The sequence below is a fragment of the Zea mays genome, chromosome 1 (assembly GCF_902167145.1).
Source record: "Zea mays cultivar B73 chromosome 1, Zm-B73-REFERENCE-NAM-5.0, whole genome shotgun sequence".
NCBI classification, from domain to species: domain Eukaryota; kingdom Viridiplantae; phylum Streptophyta; class Magnoliopsida; order Poales; family Poaceae; genus Zea; species Zea mays.
Genome location: NC_050096.1, coordinates 262,433,689 through 262,449,532, shown reverse-complemented (window position 1 = coordinate 262,449,532; position 15,844 = coordinate 262,433,689).

Here is a 15,844-nt window from a genome sequence, read left to right as displayed (position 1 = left end):
ACCTTGGTGGTCAGAGCGACGCCTCTATCTCCCCAGGACTTTGGGTTGCAGCCACAGGGAAGTATGCCCCCTCTGGCTCATAAGTGTGTCCCATCGGGCGGTGCGTCGTCCTCCTTCCCGGTGGCAGCGGTGTTATCGTCCTAGGTCGTTCCAAGGGCGGCGAGCGCGGCCATCATGGAGGTGATTCTCATTGACTCGCCGTCGTCCACGTTTTCCCTAAGGGAACTCCTAGAGGTCGATGTAGTTGCCCCTGGTGTGTACTCACCAGGGCGACCGTTTGCTCTACCCCGCCTCTTCCTGCCCTTGCACCTCCGCCGACCGCCATCACATGGGCCGGTGACAACTTAAGGGTGGGGCAGTCAGCCCCCCAAGTCTGTCGGCTTCAGGGGAAAACAACGCTGGCCGTGGTCGGTGGTGGGGCCGTATTTCTCGTGTGGCTTATGGAGGGTGACGAAGTGGAGATAGAGGAATAGCAACGACTCAAGTCGACCCCACTCCGAGCTGATGTAGCCCTAGAAACCATTGAGTGCATGCTTAATGGTTTCGGGGATGCGATCTTGATTGCTCGGGCATCGGTGGTCGAGGACTTCGACCCCTTTGGGTGGGTAAGTATTTCCTTTGTGGTCGCTCTTCTGCGATCCTTTGCTCATCCTAGATTGTTTGCATGGTTTGTTTCCCCCAACGCCTTCTTGCTCGATCCAAGGCTTGGGCGGTGTCACACCCGGTTTTAGAAGGTAAACCGAATGCGAACCATGTACGTGCCAGGATCAGAAATTCACGTACACAACGATTACATAAATGACTCATCATAGCACAATGCTTCGAATAACAATAAAGAGTAAGTAATAATATTACAGACTAGAGTCATTTACATAATATAAATCAAAGTACACAGAATCGAAACGTAGCCAACGTAAATTAACCCACCGTAGGCAACTGACTGGGGGAGGTTGCTAGCCTAATCCTTGAACTCGTCGAAGTCCTGGAACTCCTGGAGATCCGCCTCGACACCTTTACCTGAGCATAGATTGCACCAAAAGCAACCTGGTGTTTGTGAAAGCAAGGGTGAGTACACATTAACGTACTCAGCAATTGTCACGTTTGGCTATAGTGGACTAGCTTTATGTGGGGTTAAGGTCAAGCAGTTGCTTTTAGTTGATCAGATAATTATTACTAGTAGAGAGCTAGGTTTTAACATTAACCCAAGTTGTTTACCCAAAAGTACTCCTTCCAAGCGGAAAGAATACCTGAAATCATAATCATAATAGGAACCAACATTATCCTCATCATCATCTGTAACCAAAACATCTCTGATCAATGTGTCTCTAATCAATGGAGCTCCCTTGGCCGCTCATAACCGCGAGAACGGCTGATATATCAGTTTCATAACACTCTGCAAAGGTTGCGCACTTTACCCACAAGTCGTGATTCCCTCTCTAGCCCGGGCTTGCAAGACCCTTGTTCACTCCCGAGGTGAATGGCCAGGGATTCACTACGAAGCCTTTACAAAGATTCCCTGAGGCTGTAGCCACCCGTTAGGTTTCCTAAATGTACCACACTCCTCCCAAGGGGCAATCCACCCTCGGCAGAGCGAGCCGCATACACCGAGCCCCATTGACGGCACAACGGCGAAGCGAACTACACCCCAGTTCCTCTAATTATTCAGCTAAGGGCGTCCCATACCACCCTCATGGTTGCACTGTCTTCCCGGGCGGTCATCCAACGAATAAGTCCTTACGGAGAGGCACTCGAGAAACCGCTCGAGTCCCCTAAAATGCCACAAGTATATCATCATATCCAGAATAAAATAATAGTATCATCATTGTATCTCATCATGTTCATTGATTAAAGTAAAGCAATAGCATGAAGCTAACCATAGTAACCCAAAAGGTAATCAAGGACAAGGTAAATAGAAAGCTAGTCAATCCTTAAGTTGTTCATAGTATGCTTGTCGGGGACCATAATTAGGGGTACCCTCAAGGCTCCTAATTCTCAGCTGGTAACCCCCATCAGCACAAAGCTGCAAAGGCCTGATGGGTGCGACTAAGTCAAGGATCGGTCCATTCGAGGGACCCAATCACGCCTCGCCCGAGCCTAGCCTCAGGCAAGGGCAGCTGACCCCGGAGGATCTACGTCTCGCCCGAGGCCCCCCTCTAGCAACGGACACACCTTCGGCTCGCCCGAGGCCTAGTCTTCACCAAGAAGCAACCTTGGCCAAATCGCCACGCCAACCGACCAAATCGCAGGAGCATTTAATGCAAAGGTGGCCTGACACCTTTATCCTGACGCGTGCCCTCCAGACGACAGAGCCGAAGTGACCGCAGTCACTTCGCCGCTCCACTGACCGGTCTCACAAGAGGACAGCGCCGCCTGCGCCGCACCGACTGCTGTGCCACTCGACAGAGTGAGGCTGACATCAGCCAGGCCCGACCTCAGGCGCCATAGGAAACTCCGCTTCGCCCGACCCCAGGGCTCGGACTCGGGCTTAGCCCCGGAAGACGACGAACTCCGCTTCGCCCGACCCCAGGGCTCGGACTCGGGCTCAGCCCCAGAAGACGACGAACTCCGCTTCGCCCGACCCCAGGGCTCGGACTCAGGCTCAGGCTCAGCCCCAGAAGACGACGAACTCCGCTTCGCCCGACCCCAGGGCTCGGACTCAGCCCTGGCCTCAGCCGACGGTCTCCGCCTCGCCCGACCCAGGGGCTCGGACTCGACCTCGGCCACGGAAGACAGACTCGGCCTCGACCTCGGAGGAGCCTCCACATCGCTCAACCTAGGGCACCACGGACCGACCACGTCAACAGGAGGCGCCATCATTACCCTACCCCAAGCTGACTCAGGCTACGGGGAACAAGACTGACGTCCCATCTGGCTCGCTCCGCCAGACAAGTAATGATGGCGCCCCGCACGCTCTATGACGACGGCGGCTCTCAGCCCCCTTACGGAAGCAAGAGGACGTCAGCAAGGACTCGACAGCCCCGACAGCTGTCCTTCCGCCAGGCTCCAGCGCTCCTCCGACGGCCACGACACCACACGAACCGGGTGCCAAAACCTCTCCGGCTGCCACGATGGCATGTACTTAGGGCGCTAGCTCTCCTCCGCTAGACACGTTAGCACACTGCTACACCCCCATTGTACACTTGGATCCTCTCCTTGCGCCTATAAAAGGAAGGACCAGGGCCCTCTTACAGAGGGTTGGCCGCGCGGGGAAAGGACGGGACAGGAGCTCGCGTGAGGCCGCTCGCTCCCTCTCGCGTGGACGCTTGTAACCCCCTACTGCAAGCGCACCCGACCTGGGCGCGGGACAAACACGAAGGCCGCGGGATTTCCACCTCTCACGCCCGTCTCCCTCTGGCTGCCTTCCCCCTTCGCGCTCCGTCTCGCGCCGACCCATCTGGGCTGGGGCACGCGGCGACAATTCACTCGTCGGTCCAGGGACCCCCCCGGTCTTGAAACGCCGACAGTTGGCGCGCCAGATAGGGGCCTGCTGCGTGTTGACGAACAGCTTCCCGTCAAGCTCCAGATGGGCAGTCTCCAGCAACCTTTCCAGCCCGGGACGGTGCTTCGTTTCGGGAGTCTTGAGTTCATGTCCCTCGACGACAGCTACGACATGATACTCCTTCCCCCGCCGTGCGACGGCGACAATGGCGGCCAACGACCCGCCCGCCGGCGGCGGAATCGACGACGTCTTCCCCGCGTGGTGGAAGAACAACATTCGAGCTCACCCCGTCCCCTCCCCCGTCAACGGAGGAGGAGGCGGGGCAACCAAGGCCAAGCAGGAGGCGGCACCTCGCCGGCGCTGTCGACCGCGCCCCAACGGGGGGCACATCGGGCATCGAACTCGCGTTTGAGACGAAGACGAGCGCCGTCTCCCCGCAACACGCCAATCCCAAGCAAACAGACGACGCCAGCACGCTCGCGAAAGGCTTGCTGGGCGTCACCCTCGTACCTGAGACGACGGTGCAGTCAGTCCCTGACGTGACTTCGTCACCGCCCGTCGACCAAGAGGTACCCATTGATTCCCATCTCACGCCTTTTGGATTCAGCCTCGACCCGCCAAGCGACTTCGCTTTGGCGGACCCTCTCGTAGAGGCGAGTCCAAACCCTCTGGGGTATCGTATGCGGTCACCCTGGGACCGGCTGACGGATGTCTCGACCTACGGGCCCTCGGGGTCCGAGGAAGATGATGAGCCCAACTTCTGTTGGGATTTCTTCGGACTTGGTAACCCCAGTGCCATGCGGGACTTCATGACCGCATGCGACTACTGCCTTTCTGACTGTTCTGACGGTCGCCGCAGCCTCGGCGACGAGGACTGCGGCCCAAGTCGTGAATGTTTCCACGTCGATCTAGGGGGTCCCTCCGAAGGCAACCATCTTGGTATGCCGGAGAACGGTGATCTCCCTAGGCTTGTGCCTCGCGTTGACATCCTACGGGAGCTAGCTGTGGTCCCCGTTCCGGCGGGGGGTCATGACCCACAGCTCGAGCAAATCCGCGGGGTGCAGGCCAGGCTCGACGAGGGAGCAGGAACACTTGAGCCGATCCGCCGGGAGTCGGGCAGGAATGGGCGGGCCAACCTCCGGCCGGAGAAGTGCGTCATCTACCCCAGGGTATCCAGCACCGCATCGCCAACGATGTCAGGGTAAGGCCGCCACCCACTTCTAGTGGAGTCGGCCAGAACCTGGCTGCAGCGGCAATGCTCCTCCGCGTGATGCCGGAGCCATCAACCACCGAGGGGCGGAATCCATGGAGAGCTCAAGAACCTCCTGGAGGACGCCGCGGTCCGACGGGCCGAAAGCTCCGCCTCCTGAAGGCAGGGGTACCCCTCGGAACATCGCGCCGCGACTTCCCGATTCATGCGGGAAGCCTCGGTCCACACCGGGCGCACGCGCAACACAGCGCCTGTGGCCCCGGGTCGTCTCGGCAACAAGCACCATCACCGCAACTGTCAGGTCCACCTCGACGAGAGGGTGCGCCGAGGCTACCACCCCAGGCGTGGGGGACGCTACGACAGCGGGGAGGATCGGAGTCCCTCGCCTGAACCACCCGGTCCGCAGGCTTTCAGCCGCGCCATACGACGGGCGCCTTTCCCGACCCGGTTCCGAACCCCGACTACTATCACAAAGTACTCGGGGGAGATGAGACCGGAACTGTGGCTCGCAGACTACCGGCTGGCTGCCAACTGGGTGGAACGGACAATGACAACCTCATCATCCGCAACCTCCCCCTGTTCCTCTCCGACACCGCTCGCGCCTGGTTGGAGCACCTGCCTCCGGGGCAGATCTCCAACTGGGACGACCTGGTCCAAGCCTTCGCCGGCAATTTCCAGGGCACGTACGTGCGCCCTGGGAACTCCTGGGATCTCCGGAGCTGCCGACAGCAGCCGGGAGAGTCTCTCCGGGACTACATCCGACGATTCTCGAAGCAGCGCACCGAGCTGCCCAACATCACCGATTCAGATGTCATCGGCGCGTTCCTCGCCGGCACCACCTGCCGCGACCTGGTGAGCAAGCTGGGTCGAAAGACCCCCACCAGGGCGAGCGAGCTGATGGACATCGCCACCAAGTTCGCCTCTGGCCAGGAGGCGGTTGAGGCTATCTTTCGGAAGGACAAGCAGCCCCAGGGCCGCCCACCAGAAGATGCCCCCGAGGCGTCAACTTAGCGCGGTGCCAAGAAGAAAGGCAAGAAGAAGTCGCAAGCGAAACGCGACGCCGCCGACGCAGACCTTGTCGCCGCCGCCGAGTACAAGAACCCTCGGAAACCCCCCGGAGGTGCCAACCTCTTCGACAAGATGCTCAAGGAGCCGTGCCCCTATCATCAGGGGCCCGTTAAGCACACCCTTGAGGAGTGCGCCATGCTTCGGCGTCACTTCCACAGGGCCGGGCCACCCGCGGAGGGTGGCAGGGCTCGCGACGACGACAAGAAGGAAGATCACCAGGCAGGAGAGTTCCCCGAGGTCCGCGACTGCTTCATGATCTATGGTGGGCAAGCGGTGAACGCCTCGGCTCGGCACCGCAAGCAAGAGCGTCGGGAGGTCTGTTCGGTAAAGGTGGCAGCGCCAGTCTACCTAGACTGGTCCGACAAGCCCATCACCTTCGACCAAGCCGACCACCCCGACCACGTGCCAAGCCCAGGGAAATACCCGCTCGTCGTCGACCCCGTCATCGGCGACGTTAGGCTCACCAAGGTCCTCATGGACGGAGGCAGCAGCCTCAACATCATCTACACCGAGACCCTCGGGCTCCTGCGTGTTGATCTGTCCTCGGTCCGAGCAGGCGCTGCGCCTTTCCACGGGATCATCCCCGGGAAACGCGTCCAACCCCTTGGACAACTCGATCTTCCTGTCTGCTTTGGGACACCCTCCAACTTCCGAGGGGAGACCCTCACGTTCGAGGTTGTCGGGTTCCAAGGAACCTACCACGCGGTACTGGGGAGGCCATGCTACGCGAAGTTCATGGCCGTCCCCAACTACACCTACCTCAGGCTCAAGATGCCGGGCCCCAACGGGGTCATCACCGTCGGCCCCACATACCGACACGCGTTCGAATGCGACGTGGAGTGCGTGGAGTACGCCGAGGCCCTCGCTGAATCCGAGGCCCTCATCGCCGACCTGGAGAGCCTCTCGAAGGAGGTGCCAGACGTGAAGCGCCACGCCGGCAACTTCGAGCCAGCGGAGACGGTTAAGTCCGTCCCCCTCGACCCTAGCAGCGACGCCTCCAAGCAGATCCGGATCGGCTCCGAGCTCGATCCCAAATAGGAAGAAGTGCTCGTCGACTTTCTCCGCGCGAACGCCGACGTTTTCGCGTGGAGTCCCTTGGACATGCCCGGCATACCGAGGGATGTCGCTGAGCACTCGCTGGACATCCGAGCTGGAGCCTGACCCGTGAAGCAGCCTCTGCGCCAATTCGACGAAGAAAAGCGCAGAGCCATAGGCGAGGAGATCCACAAGCTAATGGCGACAGGGTTCATCAAAGAGGTATTCCATCCCGAATGGCTTGCCAACCCTGTGCTTGTGAGAAAGAAAGGAGGGAAATGGCGGATGTGTGTAGACTACACTGGTCTAAACAAGGCATGTCCGAAGGTTCCCTACCCTCTGCCTCGCATCGACCAAATTGTGGACTCCACTGCTGGGTGCGAAACCCTGTCTTTCCTCGATGCCTACTCAGGGTATCACCAAATCAGGATGAAAGAGTCCGACCAGCTCGCGACTTCTTTCATCACACCCTTCGGCATGTACTGCTATGTCACCATGCCGTTCGGCTTGAGGAATGCGGCTGCGACGTACCAACGGTGCATGAACCCTGTGTTCGGCGAACACATTGGCCGGACGGTCGAGGCCTACGTCGATGACATCATAGTCAAGACGAGGAAAGCCTCCGACCTCCTTTCCGACCTTGAAGTGACATTCCGATGTCTCAAGGCGAAAGGCGTGAAGCTCAATCCCGAAAAGTGTGTCTTCGGGGTTCCCCGAGGCATGCTCTTGGGGTTCATCGTCTCCGAGCGGGGCATCGAAGCCAACCCAGAGAAGATCGCGGCCATCACCAGCATGGAGCCCATCAAGGACTTAAAAGGCGTACAGAGGGTCATGGGATGCCTTGCGGCTCTGAGCCGCTTCATCTCGCGCCTCGGCGAAAGAGGCCTGCCTCTGTACCGCCTCTTAAGGAAGGCTGAGTGCTTCACTTGGACCCCTGAGGCCGAGGAAACCCTCGGGAACCTGAAGGCGCTCCTCACGAACGCGCCCATCTTGGTGCCTCCTGCTGCCGGAGAAGCCCTCTTGATCTACGTCGCCGCGACCACTCAGGTGGTTAGCGCCGCGATTGTGGTTGAGAGACGAGAAGAGGGGCATGCATTGCCCGTCCAGAGGCCAGTCTACTTCATCAGCGAGGTACTGTCCAAAACCAAGATCCACTACCCACAAGTTCAGAAGCTGCTGTACGCAGTGATTCTGACACGACGGAAGTTGCGACACTACTTCGAGTCTCATCCGGTAACTGTGGTGTCATCCTTCCCCCTGGGGGAGATCATCCAGTGCCGAGAGGCCTCGGGTAGTATTGCAAAGTGGGCGGTGGAAATCATGGGCGAAACGATCTCGTTCGCCCCTCGGAAGGCCATCAAGTCTCAGGTCTTGGCGGACTTCGTGGCTGAATGGGTCGACACCCAGCTCCCAACAGTTCCAATCCAACCGGAACTCTGGACCATGTTCTTCGATGGGTCGCTGATGAAGACCGGAGCAGGCGCAGGCCTGCTCTTCATCTCGCCCCTCGGGAAGCACCTACGCTACGTGCTACGCCTCCACTTCCCGGTGTCCAACAATGTGGCTGAGTATGAGGCTCTGGTCAACGGTTTGTGCATCGCCATCGAGCTAGGGGTCCGACGCCTCGACGCTCGCGGTGACTCGCAGCTCGTCATCGACCAAGTCATGAAGATCTCCCACTACCGCGACCCGAAGATGGAAGCCTACTGCGATGAGGTACGGCGCCTGGAAGACAAGTTCTACGGGCTCGAGCTCAACCACATCGCCCGACGCTACAACGAGACTGCGGACGAGCTGGCTAAAATAGCCTCGGGGCGAACAACGGTTCCCCCGGACGTCTTCTCCCGAGACCTGCATCGACCCTCCGTCAAGACCGACGACACGCCCGAGTCCGAGGTACCCTCGGCTCAGTCCGAGGTACCCTCGGCTCGGCCCGAGGTACCCTCGGCCCCCGAGGGCGAGACACTACGCATCGAGGAGGAGCGGAGCGGGGTCACGCCTAATCGAAACTGGCAGACCCCGTACCTGCAATATCTCCACCGAGGAGAGCTACCCCTCGACCGAGCCAAAGCTCGGCGGTTGGCGCGGCGCGCCAAGTCGTTTGTCTTGCTAGGAGATGGGAAGGAGCTCTAGCACCGCAGCCCCTCAGGCATCCTCCAGCGATGCATTTCCATCGCCGAAGGCCAGGAGCTCCTACAAGAGATACACTCGGGGGCTTGCGGCCATCACGCAGCACCTTGAGCCCTTGTCGGAAACGCTTTCCGGCAAGGTTTCTACTGGCCGACGGCGGTGGACGACGCCACTAGAATTGTCCGCACCTGCGAAGGGTGTCAGTTCTATGCAAGGCAGACCCACCTGCCCGCTCAGGCCCTGTAGACGATACCCATCACCTGGCCTTTTGTTGTGTGGGGTCTGGACCTCGTCGGCCCCTTGCAGAAGGCACCCGGGGGCTACACGCACCCCTGGGAAGGGCCGTTCGTCATTGCCAAAGTTCTGAAGCCCGGAACGAACAAGCTGGCCGACAGTCAGGGCGAGGTCTACACCAACACTCGGAACATCCAACAGCTACGTCGCTTCTACCCTTAAGATGTTTTCAAGTTGTTCGTATACCTCGTTCCCACGCAAAATTTGGTCATCAAGGAAGGGTCAGCCTTGCCTCGGCAAAGCCCGACCCTCCCTCGGGGGCTAAAAGGGGGTAACCCCCTCTACATCAAAAATTTCAATCAAAAAGGCTTCCGCGTTCCCCCGGCTATGTCGGTAGCAGGACCCCAAGAAGTAAACGCGGGTGCATGTAAGTGGCAAGGCTGACCGAGCCGAGGGACTCCTACGCCTCTGGGTTACGGATACCTCACTCGTCACCTACCACGAAAAATGACTCCTACTTGGGCAAGCCACCCTGCTACTGACGAGCGGGGCCGGACACGCAAAATGAAAAGAAAAGGGGCACGACTTTATACTACGATAATAAAGTGTTCGGGCCTCAGCGGCTGCAAAAGACACACGTGCATTTAAAGGAAACTGCTCCGACAGAGTTAGGCGTCGCCCGGGGAAGGAGCCGCGCCTTCGGCTTCGTCCCCGCCTCCGGCAAAATCCACCCCGGCTTCGGACGACGGCGCAGGCGGGAGGATCTCTGCCTCGAAGGTGGTCGCCAGCACTGCACTCGGGCCCGCGGCGGCCGCGTCGAGCCTCTGGACTTCAGCCAGGGCGGCTTCGTCTTCATCAGGAAGGCAATACCCCTCGCTGACCCGCTCCAGATCCACGACGTAGTGGGAAGCAAGCACGGCGAAGGCCCACCTGACGCCGTGGTGTAGCGCCTCGCGGAGTCTGCCGCGCACGTGATCACCCAAGGCCTGCAGGCGACTTTGAGGGGAGCTTCCTGAGGGGACGTCGCCGAAGCCAAAGACCCGGCAGAAGTCCGAGATGGCCTCGGACATGGCCACGTGGTCGGCCTCCCTCTGCTCGGCCGCCCCGGCAAGCGCCCTGGTGGACTCATCAAGGGCAGACTCGAGCTCTGCAAACAGCCAGAGCGCAAGGCCTCAAACACAAGCGGAGGAAACAAGCTGAAACAAAAACCGAAAACAGCCAGGACATACCTCCGGCTCGGGCACGCTGCTCCGAGGCTGCGGCCTGGGCTACGGCTAGGTCTGCTACAAGGGCTCCAGCCCGGCTTTCGGCCTCGGCAGCCCGGCCCCAAGATTGGTCTCGCTCATCGATGACCTGGTCGAACTCTGACTGCCGTCGTTGCACCTCTGCGCGTGCCGCTGCCGCCTCTGCGCGTGCCGCTGCCGCCTCTGCTCTCAGATCGGCGCAGAGCAACCGAAGGTCCGCCACCTCGGTGCCCTGCTGGGAGAGGCACGCAGTAGCCCCGGCGAGCGAAGTCCTCAGGGATCGCAGCGAGCCCCAGATATCGACCTCGTGGCGTATGAACGACGACTTGGCGGCGCTCAGATCCGTCAGATCCTGAGGGAAGGAAGCGGGGCGTCACAAAAGACGCCTTGGTCACAAAAAAGGCATGCCTGAAATCATTACCTGGAGAATCTTGGGGACGTCCCTGCAAAAGACCTCCAAGGATGACCAGAGCGACCCCACCGTTCCTTCGGCACATTCGCGGAGCTCGTCCCAAGACTGCTCCTCCCGCTCATCATCAAGAACGAAGAAGGGATCCGAAGCCTCGCGGGTCCGAAACCGGAGCAACTGGCGCCGCCTCTCGGAGCTCCGCCGCGCAGGGACAAGGCTGCCGCTCGGCGGGACAGATCGCGTTTCCACACCCCCCTCCTCCGAGGCACCGAGCGCCGACGCCTCGGCCATCTCAGCGTCGGCAGCGACAGGTCGCTCCCCGACTGGGACGGCAACGGCTTCAGCAGCAGCTGGCGCCAGCACCGGCGGCATGTCCGGTGGGCCCGAGGCCACGTCCGCGCTAGCCGCCTCCCCCAGCGCGACGGCCACATCGACAGAAGAGCCGGCCTTGGGAACTCGCTCCACGGCGACTGGTGCCGCCTGAGCCCCCCGCTGTGGAGCCTTGTGAGAAGGTCAGCTGAACGGCGAGGCCCGGCGCGGCACCGGCTGCGGAAGCCGACGCCGTCTTAAGGGCTTTCTGGGGAGCCAGATCGGTCAGGCCATGGCTTCGCTTGCTGAGGAGGAAAGGAAAGTCGCGGTCGGGACATACGAATGAGGAGCCAGGACAAAGACGTTCCAAGGTACTTACCCGCTCCGGGCCATGATCAACCGTGCCTGAGGAGAGGTCTCTCGGATCTCGACCCCCGAAGGTACCACCGAGGTCCGCCTCGCCGCCAGCTTCAACACCATCCTCGCCTTGGACACCTTGGACGCCCGGGAGACGGACTGCCCAGGCGCTGCCATGGCGACCTGAGTGTCGCTCTCCTGCACTGCCGGCGTGGGCGACGGCTCTCGGGGAACAGACGCCTCGGCCTGACTCCCCGGGGTCACCTCAACTTCCCCGGCCGAGGGGTCAAGTACCCCTCGGTCTGCCCCCGCTCTTCGGGCCGGGACCTCGGCGTCCTGACTCCGGGAACTGACGGCGCCAGCCTACTTGGGGGCTGGCTTGACGACTCCTGGCCTAGCCTCAAACCCGGGCTGAGGCCGAGGCGGGCAGCCATGTCGTCATCCTCGTCATCGTCTTCATCATCATCGTCGTCGTCGTCAGGCGTTTCCGGCGACGGCTCCCTCGGGAGTCCATCCCTCTCCTGCCGACGACGGAGCTTTTCCAAGGCGTCTCGGGCCCGCGTCCGCTCGCGGGCCCGAGCCTTCTTCGCGTCCTTCTTCTTCTCCTCCGCGGCAACCCGCCGCGCTGCTCGGTCCACCGCGTCCTCCGGGACCCGTGGCCGGGAAGGCTTGTGCCACCCTACCTCCTGGAGACAGATGAAAAATCTCGACCGTAAGGACTAAGGGCAATCCGACGCAAGGAGAAAGAAGGAGCGGACACTCACCAGGGTCACACACCCATGGTCGGGGCGCATCAAGGGCTGAGAGAAGGCGCTGGCGTCCGGTTTTCCCAACGCGACGGCCACCCGCCCGTGGAGAACGTCGATAGGAAGGGGATCCGAGGACATCCGCGAGCCCTCCAAGTCAGCCTCCGGCGTCATCTCCCAAAGCGGCAACCGCCGCTCCGCCAAGGGGAGCACCCTCCGGTGGTGAATGGCGGCAATCACTCCCGCGGCGGTGAGCCCTCCTTTCCGCAACGCCTCCAGGGCCTTGAGAAGGGGCTCGAGGTTCTTCTGTCTGTCGTGCGGGGTCCCGTAGCGCCAAGCATCGATGGCGACGGTGACCACTCGCTGAGAAAACGGCGGGAGCAGCTCGCCGTCATTCCGGAGGTAGAACCACCGGCGCTGCCACCCTTTATTCGAGGACGCAAGGACGGCGAGAATATACTGCAACGCCCGCGACTGCCTCAGCTGGAGGATGCAGCCGCCGGCCCGCACTACCGCGCGGACCCTTCTCTCCCCCGTCGGCGAAGCAAAAAGCTCTGCGGAAAAGAGATGAGTCCACAAGTCCCAGTGGGGGGCGATCCCCAAGTATCCTTCGCACACCGCTACGAAGATGGCGGCTTGCGAGATGGAGTTGGGGCTGAGGTTGTGCAACTCCACCCCATAGTTGTGCAGGATCGCCCGCATAAAGCGGCTTGCCGGCACACCGAATCCCCGCTCATGAAAGGAGACGAAGCTCACGACGTACCCTGGCGGCGGGGACGGAGCGGCTCCGCTCGCGGGGGGAATCCACTCCGGCTGCCTCTCATCAGAGAGAGGGCGAAGTAAACCCCCAGCACCAAGATCCTCCAGGTCATCCGCCGTGACTGTGGAGAAAGGCCATGGGTCGCGCGGCGAGACGAGGTCACCCGGTCGGCCATCACCGAGCAAAAGGGGGTGGCGGCGGAAAGGACTAGGTGGGTGGTTTCCTTTTCTCTGGCTAAATCTCTCAGGTTACGAAAACCTAAGAAGGAGGCGACAAGCGGAGCAAAGAACCGTCGCCATACCCTCCCCCGAGTATATAAAGACCAAGGCGAGACCCGTTCAACGTTTCGCCCGGACCCGCCGCGGGATTCAAAAACTCAAAGCGAAACGGTCGTTCCTCGAACGGCTCGCGCACGCGTAACGGCCGCCCCGCGAACCGCTCGCCCCGTCGCATTAACTCCGCGGCGGGACAGGCGGCGCCTCTGGCAGGGGAAGCAAGCGATGCTTCGCCTTCGCCATAATGACCGCGTCGAAAAAGGTACGCCACGTCATTCGATTTCGTACCCTTTTCCTTTTTCCTCTTTCTCTCTCTTACAACAGGGACCGGGGAAGGGGGGTACCCCGAAAAGGATCCTTCCCCATGAAGGAAACAGGCTCCGAGCCTCCCTACTGATCAGAGGTTCAAAGGCTGGCCCCTCGGAGGGGTTTAATAGCCGCCTCAGAGCGCGTGGGCCCCGCACCCACTACTGGTCAGTGGTTCGAAGGCCGGCCCCTCGGAAGGGTTCAACGGTCGCCTCAGGCCACTCGGGCTTCGTGCCCACTACTGATCAGGGGTTCGTAGGCTGGCCCTCGAAGGGTTCACAGCCGCCTCAGACACAGAGCGAGGGATGACCCTGGGTACGTTCGATACATAACCAAGGCTCGGGCTACGCTCCCGAGGTACCCTAGGACATTTCCGAGACCAGCGGGAACGATCTTGTAATGGAATCCCATCAGAGGGAGGCATCGAGCCTCGGACCCCGTCGACAGGGGACCGGGTCCAGCAGATCACCTGCAGGTACTTTTGAGCGCGCCTCCGGGCCTCCAGCCGACCCCTAACAAATGGGGCACGGGCGTCCACTCGGATTACCCGCCAGCAGCTCACCGGAGACACCATGTTCGGCGCCCTCCGAGGGCAACATGGCGCTTTCCCCCCTCCTTGTGGAAAGGCGACGCAGGGGCGTCTGCAAAAAAGTTGAGTCTGTCCTTGACCGTCCTCTCGCTTTGTGCAGAGGCTCGGGGGCTGCTCTCGCAAACCCGGCTCCGACCAAACCGTTGACAGCGTCAACATACCAGCCCGAGAACTTGGGACCCGACCATGCACCCGGGCTACGAACAGCTCGCATGAGGGAACAACCAGACCAGCCGAAGCATTGCGTGAGGCATTAAGACCTCGGAGGAGTCAAACCACTCCTCCGAGGCCTCGGGGGCTACACCCGGCGGGTGCGCTTGCGCGCACCCACCAGAACAAAACGCAACCGAGAAAGGCTGGTCCCCTTGCAAAAAAGTGCGACGAAAGCCTCCAAGCGAGTATTAACACTCCCTTCGAGGCTCGGGGGCTACTGTCGGGGACCATAATTAGGGGTACCCTCAAGGCTCCTAATTCTCAGCTGGTAACCCCCATCAGCACAAAGCTGCAAAGGCCTGATGGGTGCGACTAAGTCAAGGATCGGTCCATTCGAGGGACCCAATCACGCCTCGCCCGAGCCCAGCCTCGGGCAAGGGCAGCCGACCCCGGAGGATCTACGTCTCGCCCGAGGCCCCCCTCCAGCAACGGACACACCTTCGGCTCGCCCGAGGCCTAGTCTTCACCAAGAAGCAACCTTGGCCAAATCGCCACGCCAACCGACCAAATCGCAGGAGCATTTAATGCAAAGGTGGCCTGACACCTTTATCCTGACGCGCGCCCTCCAGACGATAGAGCCGAAGTGACAGCAGTCACTTCGCCGCTCCACTAACTGGTCTGACAAGAGGACAGCGCCGCCTGCGCCGCACCGACTGCTGTGCCACTCGATAGAGTGAGGCTGACAGCAGCCAGGCCCAGCCTCAGGCGCCATAGGAAACTCCGCTTCGCCCGACCCCAGGGCTCGGACTCGAGCTCAGCCCCGGAAGACGACGAACTCCGCTTCGCCCGACCCCAGGGCTCGGACTCGGGCTCAGCCCCGGAAGACGACGAACTCCGCTTCGCCCGACCCTAGGGCTCGGACTCGGGCTCAGCCCCGGAAGACGACGAACTCCGCTTCGCCCGACCCCAGGGCTCGGACTCAGCCCTGGCCTCAGCCGACGGTCTCCGCCTCGCCCGACCCAGGGGCTCGGACTCGACCTCGGCCACGGAAGACAGACTCGACCTCGACCTCGGAGGAGCCTCCACATCGCTCAACCTAGGGCACCACGGACCGACCACGTCAACAGGAGGCGCCATCATTACCCTACCCCAAGCTGACTCAGGCTACGGGGAACAAGACCGACGTCCCATCTGGCTCGCTCCGCCAGACAAGTAATGATGGCGCCCCGCACGCTCTATGACGACGGCGGCTCTCAGCCCCCTTACGGAAGCAAGAGGACGTCAGCAAGGACTCGACAGCCCCGACAACTGTCCTTCCGCCAGGCTCCAGCGCTCCTCCGACGGCCACGACACCACACGAACCGGGTGCCAAAACCTCTCCGGCTGCCACGATGGCATGTACTTAGGGCGCTAGCTCTCCTCCGCTAGACACGTTAGCACACTGCTACACCCCCATTGTACACCTAGATCCTCTCCTTGCGCCTATAAAAGGAAGGACCAGGGCCCTCTTACAGAGGGTTGGCCGCGCGGGGAAAGGACGGGACAGGCGCTCGCGTGAGGCCGCTCCCTCCCTCCCGCGT